We start from the raw sequence: 8,555 nt of genomic DNA, 5'->3' as shown, positions 1-8,555 counted from the left end.
ATTAGTATGCATGCAAAGTTCCATTAGTATGCATGCAAAGTTCCATTAGTATGCATGCAAAGTTCCATTAGTATGCATGCAAAGTCCCATTAGTATGCATGCAAAGTTCCATTAGTATGCATGCAAAGTCCCATTAGTATGCATGCAAAGTTCCATTAGTATGCATGCAAAGTCCCATTAGTATGCATGCAAAGTTCCATTAGTATGCATGCAAAGTTCCCTTAGTATGCATGCAAAGTTCCATTAGTATGCATGCAAAGTTCCATTAGAATGCATGCAAAGTTCCATTAGTATGCATGCAAAGTTCCATTAGTATGCATGCAAAGTTCCATTAGTATGCATGCAAAGTTCCATTAGTATGCATTAGTATGCATGCAAAGTTCCATTAGTATGCATTAGTATGCATGCAAATTCCCATTAGTATGCATGCAAAGTTTCAGGCCACTAGATTTCATGGTTTTGGAGTTATAGAGGACAGACACACAAACACACACACATTTATTCGTGTAGATAAGATCATGATGACATGAAATGTCTTGTCTGGCAGATCAGCAAGGCACTAAGTTGGAGTTGGATCCTATTCTGCTGGGAATCAAACACAGACTCGATAGTTCCCAAGTTCATCATATTCTGCTGAACTGCCCAGCGAGCCTTAGGAATGTCGATGATGCCATAATTCCACACGATGCCTTGTACATAAATCATCCAATGATGCCATCCAACTAATCCCTCAGGCTAAAAATTCTGTCTGCTGCAAACTACCCCTGAACTTCTTTCATGGACCCAATTATTCCCACCTTGTGGTATTGGCCAGGGAAATCTTTGGCCGAAGTATTTCACCAGCCATCTGACCAGGCTTACATTCGCCTGCAGGTTGCAGGAATTTGGGATTTGTTCAGAGTGCTGGCAGTAGCTCACCCACTCAAAGACACCGTGTGATCTTTAACGTCCAACAACCAGTGCTGGCAGACATCTTCCATGTCAACGTTCGGATCCCCCCAATTGATGGCACTCTCATTGATTCCTCACCCTGCATGCAAATACCAGGATAACAGTTTATAGCTGGGTCGACATTTGAACCAGGTTTTGACAGCTCAAAGCTGAATGCAAACACCTCCAAGCTATTCTGCCAGACATCTCTGCTGCAAACTGTGCTCACTATTTTTTTTTTTTATGACAAATATATACAGTAGCTTTCTCACGAGATCATTCGCTCTATGTTTGAATCAAATTTGGGATCTGTCAGAGGTTCTTTGATATTATCAGAGAAACGTTTGAGAGTAATTTGGTCGTTCTCCAGTTATACTTTCAACTTTAACATTTTAATCCTCTGAGATCAATAAGTTTGCAGAACACACGTAAATGAATAAACGGTTCTTTCTTTGGACAGGTGACATCTTTTGGAGGCAATATGAACTTGCAATTTATTTTTTATGAAGTCTTGTTACTTATATATTTGTGACATTTCCTGCTCTCACTGCAAAATGACAAAGTTGACTCCAACTCATGAAACTTCCTATCGTTTCTTCTGCAAGATGAGAGTGGAATCTTCAAATAAATGATTGTTTGCAAGGTCTGTTGTGAAGTTGCTTGGGTTTCCTGCAAGGTCTTGTGGTCTATTTCAGACGAGTGGCATTTCAAGGCATCCCCCCCTCGCTCCCATTTACATGGTTGGATATTTAGCATCTGAGTACCTGCATTGTACAGTAGTCCATGATGAAGTCCACTTTGTAGCTGAAACGTTGGATTTTCTGAACCCTTGCCATTTGGCTTCAAATTGGTTGCACGTAGGTGTTTCTGCACTACAGTTCTAACTTTTGTGATTAGAGGTTATTGAAGCTAAAGTAGTGTTGAGAGTGGTAGGAAGCAAGGCAGAGATGTCAGTGGAGGGAGTTTAAGTGTGGAAAGGAGGTTTTGGTAGGTGGAGTTAGCTTGGTGAGTGGAATTTAGTTGACTTGACAGGTGAATTGATTTGGCGGGTGGAGTTGATTTGGCAGGGGGGCAGGGGGGAAGTTGACTTGGCAGGGGGAAGGGGGGAGTTGAGTTGAGTTGACTTGGTGGGTGGAGTTTAGTTGCCTTGGTCGATGGAGTTAAATGGAGTCGGCTTGGCGGGTGGAGTTGACTTGGCAGGGGGGGAGAGTTGAGTTGACTTGGTGGGTGAAGTTCATTTGCCTTGGTGGGTGGAGATGAATTGAGTTGGCTTGGCGGGTGGGGTTGGCTTGTCAGGTGGAGTTTCTTTGGTGGGTAGATTTGGCTCGGTGGGTGGAGTTGACTGGACATGCAAGGGAAGACCACATGCAAGGTTTTTATCCCTAAAATACTGGTCGGCCCCCGCTGGCGCCGCCTATTCAAAGTGCCAGGCGAGGTGGGTGGGAGAGCCAGAGAAGCCAAACTCAGCAGCACGGATTTTCCGCAATGATTTATCCACAGAAGTGGCTGGCATTTACCTTTGTATAGAATCCTCAAGGAATTGTGAGACGAACGTGTTCATCGCGCCAGCATCGGACCCCGGGCCAAGTTAGCCGTTCACGTGCCCTGTTTGACCACTACCTGATCCCTGGTGGTTCAACTACACCTGCCCACCTTGGGTTCATCAAGAAACGCCAGGTGAGTTTAGTTTGTCTCGTTTTCCACCGGTCCCGTAGCGAGTGCAGACTTCGCATTGTACCAAACGCACCTTGCAACATATGGCTCAGATGCAGACTTGCGATTGATGTAACCTAAAATTGGTGTCAAGGTAGATTATGTTGTTTAGTTGACAATGCCTTGTTATTTAATTGTTAATCATGTTAAGACGAGTTTGAAAATTGCCAAATCAATATAAACGGTTTCCGTGTGCTGGAGCCAAGCTTCCACCTGACGAGTTTCATATTGCGAAGCGTAAACTGTTATGATATTAAAGAAAAAAAAAACCACTTGAAATGAACGATTATTTGAATATTAAATACAAACCTTTAATCAAACGTCTTGTTTTTCCCCCTTTATTGATATCTCCTGGCTTTCTATGTATTATTATAAAATGCCTAATTGTTGTTTTTTTGTTTTTGTGTTTTTTTTCATCATTACGGATACTATTCGTACATTACGATATTTCACGGTCAGGGTTTTTGTTGCCTACTTTATGATACCATGTTACTTTTACAAACCAATACAAAATGTTTCACAACGGATTGAAAATGTTGAAACCTGACCCGGGATAGCAAGCGAACCTGAGGACAAGCTTATTTTGACACTTTCGAATGGCACGCTCATACTTTTTGGAACTTCACCGAACGCCGTCTCCGCAAATCCGTCCGAAATGAATCGCAAAGCAACGACGAGGTCGCAAGCCTAACCCAGAGAGCTGGGAATGTATATTTGTCCAAAAGTGTGCACAAAATGATTTACAGTATAATTTTATTCCAAACACAAACTTGTCAATGGTTCACACCGCCATTATATAGTCAAGTAGAGAGGTTGCTGCGACACATTGCGCTGAATCAACATTATGTTGTATATGGTACTTGTATCAAACAAGTTTGAATACCAATTCATATGATTGACTTGAAATGTTAGTTTGTTTTGGTTGCCTTGCTATTTTGGAATATGTTACCCGTGAAACAGTTTTATTGGGCAGGAAAAAAAAATGGCTCAGAACTTTAATCCTGTTTTGGTGAAATGAATGACATCATTACCTTTAGAATGGTAAGCCACATTCAACCAAAATGTTGATGTCGAGCATGCATTTTATTTCATATAATTATGTTTTAATATCCATAGACGATGGTGTATATGATGTATTCTATCATCTAAGGATAGAGTCTGTTACTGCGACTGTACTTCTTTAATGGCTTGGTGTGGTGGCAGCTGGGAGAAAGTTTTTGGTCCAAGTCTTTCACGAACTGGCAAGCCAGGCCTGGCGTTTGACTGAGGATGGCAGTGATTTGTAATATCTTTACGGCGTCAGCCAGAACTTACCTCCCCTTCATGAAAGACACTGAGCGATCTTTAACATCCACCAACCAATGCTGTAGCAGACAGGATACCCAGCTTGATGTCCAGTTGAGGGATGGACACTTTGTCATGCAATGACTATCAAAGCATCAATGTGACAGTTTCTAGTCGGGTCGGGAATCGAACCCAGACTAGTCAGTTTTGAAGGTAAATGTGCTCCCTCTGCACCATCCCATCACATATGTAAATGCGACAGTGGTACCGGTTATTTTTGTTAAACGCTAAATATGTCATCTGGGTTTATTAAGAAGAGTGTTGAAACTATGTCCATCAATGTCATCTCTTAGAGTTGCACTTTGACATTGTGGGTATAACTCACCTGCTTGAAGAAAATGCTGTGAGTGGAGAAACGGTTTGGAGGTGGAGGTCAGCCATCGCACATCGTTTTATTTTCAGATTAGCACACATAGTTGGACGAGCGAATACTAAAACCTTTTTAATTGTGGTTCTTATAAACCGTTGACATGTATGCCTGTTAAAGGGTGTTGTTCAGAAAAATTATTCAACTATTTTTGACTTCACAAGACCAAATAGCCCATGTGCTGCTGTGGATGAGCAAGAGGATTCCAACCTCAATTGTATATATATATATATATATATATATATATATATATATATATATATATATATATATATATATATATATATATATATATATATATATATATATATATATATACATACATACACTTAATCCTTTGATCTGCAACAAAAAAGAGAAAAATCAAATTATTTTGGTTGCATTGCCCGTTTATTCATAGCTTCTCTTCCTTTGAAGATCCACAAAAAAAATAATTGAGAAGCAATTCCAACGTATCAAACCAAGCTGGACAAGCGGAACCAGCGGAATGTCGTGGCAAGGCTGTAATGCAGTGCAGTTTCCATTGTGTGTTTCCAATGAATTTCACTCCTTGTGATCTCGATTTTCCTTGTGCTAAGAAGCCACAGGTTTCACAACAACCTTCTTTCATACCTGTACAAACCAAAGCCACGAGTTTGTATTTTCATTTTTGAGTCAAACGTTTTTGCATCCACGACATCCTGGTGATGAGGTTGAGATTTTTCACTTTCCACTCTCCCTGCTACGACCAGACGCCGTGTTGAAAATGCATTTCGCATGTTCGATGTGAGCCGCTGAATCTCTATTTGCAAATCGTTGCCACAGGTACCAGTGGAGAAAGTTGTGTTTTGTGGTTCCACATCGACATGAGGGACATTCAAAAGCTTCGATGAACGAGAAACTCACAATAGTCCAAGACACATTTTTAGTTTTCAACATAAAAGTATGTAATCAGCCATGCAGAAGTATTAGAATGTCTGTACAAATATATATTTTTCATATCTGTCACCTTATACCTCTTATTTCACCTGGATTGGACCATTGTGAATATCTTATTCAAAAACTTTTTACCGCCTCACGTATGTGCGTTTTTACTCCAGAGTACACATGCAGCAGAAAAAAAAAAACATACGATATACAGTATAACCACAATGTACTAATTTTTCAATGAGAATGTAGTTACTGGATATATATATATATATATATATATATATATATATATATATATATATATATATATATATATATATATATATATATATATATATGTCTCGGCTCATGGAGGAGCTAAACAAAAAAGGGCAGCAGGTTTATAGACTACCAAAGGGTATGGGTGGGAGGATGGACACACACATGGAGAAAAGGAGGAATAATAGAAAAATGAGCAACAATGGCACGGAGAAAGAGCAACAGAGAGCTTCCACACAGCACCTAAAATACGACTTCCGACAGGCACAAGCAACAATAACATTAAAAGACAAAGACAATTCCAGACCTTATCCTTATCTTTTGAAGTATATGCTCGGAGGACAGGACCATACTTCCTCTCAACGGAGAACCGGAACCGTGAGTTTTCTAATATCGTCCGGAATTGCCAGTAATTCATAGAAAGATAACCCACAGGTATGAAGGTGGTTTAAATCTGACCTGGAACTTCATTTATACAAGGCAGAGTAATGTCTGTATATTTGTAATTTTTTGAGTGAATTTGTTTTTATACTTTTGGAAATCAATATGCATAGCCACATGTTTCCTGTTTTAATGAATGGGCTGAAAATCAAGATTGTGGTAAATGATGGCACAAAGAAGGTGCAACAGAAAAATACTGTGAAATTTGTTGTCAATAAAAACACTAATCTCATTTAAATTTACAGACAATCCCACTGCTCAATATGGTTATGGTTGCTTGTCAAGGTTATACATAAGCTCAATGATAAACAAGGGACCTGATCAAATTTGAACCACTCACGTACTTCTACAACTGAAATCTCTGCCATCTCTGCAGGACAGTAACAACAGTGTTGAATCTGTACACATTCAAGACGTATGTCTGCACTGCTTTGGCATGCGGTCACCAGACCACTGAAGGAGTTGTTACAATCAAAGCATTGCATCCTGTACCAGCTTCCACATTGCTCGTCCATCCAGGAGTGAATTTTAAAAATATTATGTTGCAGGGCCAGAGCAGTTATGTTTTTTTTTCTTTCTTCTGTTGGACATGTGTAAAGTACTTTCATCTTCGGTCAGCTAAAATTAAATGACGAAAAGTTTTGAAACGTTAAGAGGCATAGACAAAGCAAAGTCTGATGAAAGAGTTAGAGATAGAGATATTTCACATTGTTTGAGGGATGGAAGAAGAAACAGAATTAAGATGATAAAAATCTGCAACAAAAAAGGGAAAAAGATGTAGTTAGGAAGAAAAGGCAAATTCAAAATGGAAGGCACCACCATGAATTAATACAGCTGCCCAGCAAGGCGAAGCTCAAGTCCAACAATTCTACCCTGAGGGGTCTTCATTTCTGGATTGTGCAGGCATTTTGTGTTGGATGCTAAGTACACACTGAAATGGGGGAAAAGGAACGGGGTGGGGTTCAAGGGCATCACGTGACTGCAATATGCAAGTAGTGAGGCCTGACATAGTTTTTATCATTGTTTTATATGTGACATTGGGTGGAGTTATCCAACTTACACATCTATCTTACTATAATGGAGCAATCGTGGATGTCACCGAAACTTCAGAATTGACATGTGGTGGAAATAGTGCCACCTTTGGTGGTAGACGATATTACAAATTGTCTTCCTTTATCTTATGATGTAGAGTATGATATGTTGTGATCAATAAAATTTCTTTCAAAAATGACAAAAATTATAAAGTACATTTCCAAGACGATGCCGCCGCACGTTGCTCACCGAAGGTGGGCCGAGAGAGGTACTCCTGTCCGGAGGGCTTGTACCAGAAGAGCAGCCCTCAACAACAATGCAGCAGCCCTTGCACCAGAAGAGGAGTTTCATTTGTGTGTATTCACCTCTGTCAACCAAACATAGAACCAGGCATATTTGTGGTGAGCACTCGACAACTGTGAATGAAAATTATTTGAGAAATGAGTGCTGGATAATCATCGTGTGTGTGTGTGTGTGTGTGTGTGTGTGTGTGTGTAACTTAAGGGGGGTGAGTTTATATATGTGGTGGTGATGTCGCATAAACTTGATAGGCCAAATGATTTCCTCCTGCATCAAATTTCCTTGTAGTCAGGGATGTTAGGGCATTATAGGGACTGTTTGGTTCAGATTCTTCCAAAAGCACCAAATTTGGCCCATATATCGCCCATGCCATCCTTTTTCGATTTTAGACGGGCGCCCCCCGGGGCCGCCTTATTGATGAAATCCAATTATGGCCGCCATCCGGGTGAGAGGTCAATCGTAGTTAAAAAACCAAAAGGGCTAGAATCATGAATAATACCACTTTTTAGGGGGTTTTGGGGTCGGGGAATCTGATTCTGATTTTATTTCAACGATTTGAGGTCAAGGTCACCCCTAAGGTCACCCTAAAGGTCATTTTGGGGTCAAACCCGGCATTTTTGGGGTGTCATTTCAAAAATGGCCTGCTTAATCCTTTGATCTGTAACACATTTTTAGTTTTCAATATAAAAGTATGTAATCAGCCATGCAGAACGTTTTTGAGGCCTCTATGGCCTACCTGGGTTATCAATCAAAAGAACCCATTAATCATTTAGAAAATAAGACTTGAATGTTTTTAATTTAGAATGTTTTTAATTTTGACTCGTAATGTCATAAACTTTTTGTTTAATTTTTAAGATAATACCAAGTCTGTGAGCGTCGACGTGTCCAGCAGCGGTGGTGGTGCATGATGCCATTCGGAGCTGTGACATCTTCCCTATCTCACGAGACTATCCTATGCCTGTTCTTGCGTGTTCAGGAGTGGATCCGGAAACCTGCGAGTCAGCCTGCTATCGTGTCGCCGTGATGACGAGAAGAAAGTTCATTGCGACGATGAGCCTACATAATATGAGTGTCGAACTATGTCCTCGACCGAAATTATGAAGTGGAGACTCTGTTGTCTTTGTCAATCAGACAAAACTGGAGAAGCCTTGCAAACTCCTAAGGAAGAGGGACTTGTATCACTTGAGAGAGATCTCAACGACTTCAATGCTATCAATGCCAATAATCTTCCTTCTGGTATCAATGTCACGATTAGTCAGTT

The 8,555-nt window shown here is 40.3% G+C and overlaps 1 protein-coding gene and 1 pseudogene across 6 annotated transcripts in view; both read left to right on the top strand.

Moving 5' to 3' along the window:
* The first annotated feature begins 2,306 nt into the window (after positions 1-2,306).
* Positions 2,307-8,555, top strand: part of LOC147014271 (transcription activator GLI3-like) — a 200,252-nt gene continuing 194,003 nt past the window's right edge. For 2 of the 6 annotated variants that reach the window (XM_085852107.1, XM_085852108.1), the window contains exon 1: positions 2,307-2,607. The gene's annotated coding sequence lies outside the window, so the exon portion shown is untranslated. The remainder of the gene's footprint in view (positions 2,608-8,555) is intronic. The other 4 variants (XM_085852106.1, XM_085852105.1, XM_085852104.1 and 1 more) reach the window with 3 other exon arrangements.
* Positions 8,374-8,555, top strand: part of LOC147014274 (uncharacterized) — a 1,397-nt pseudogene continuing 1,215 nt past the window's right edge.

Source organism: Eptatretus burgeri, chromosome 13 (assembly GCF_056783735.1).
Source record: "Eptatretus burgeri isolate ZD-2024b chromosome 13, Ebu_testis_v1, whole genome shotgun sequence".
NCBI classification, from domain to species: Eukaryota; Metazoa; Chordata; class Myxini; order Myxiniformes; family Myxinidae; genus Eptatretus; species Eptatretus burgeri.
Note: the sequence above shows the minus strand (reverse complement) of the source record. Positions and strands in the feature narration are given on the sequence as shown.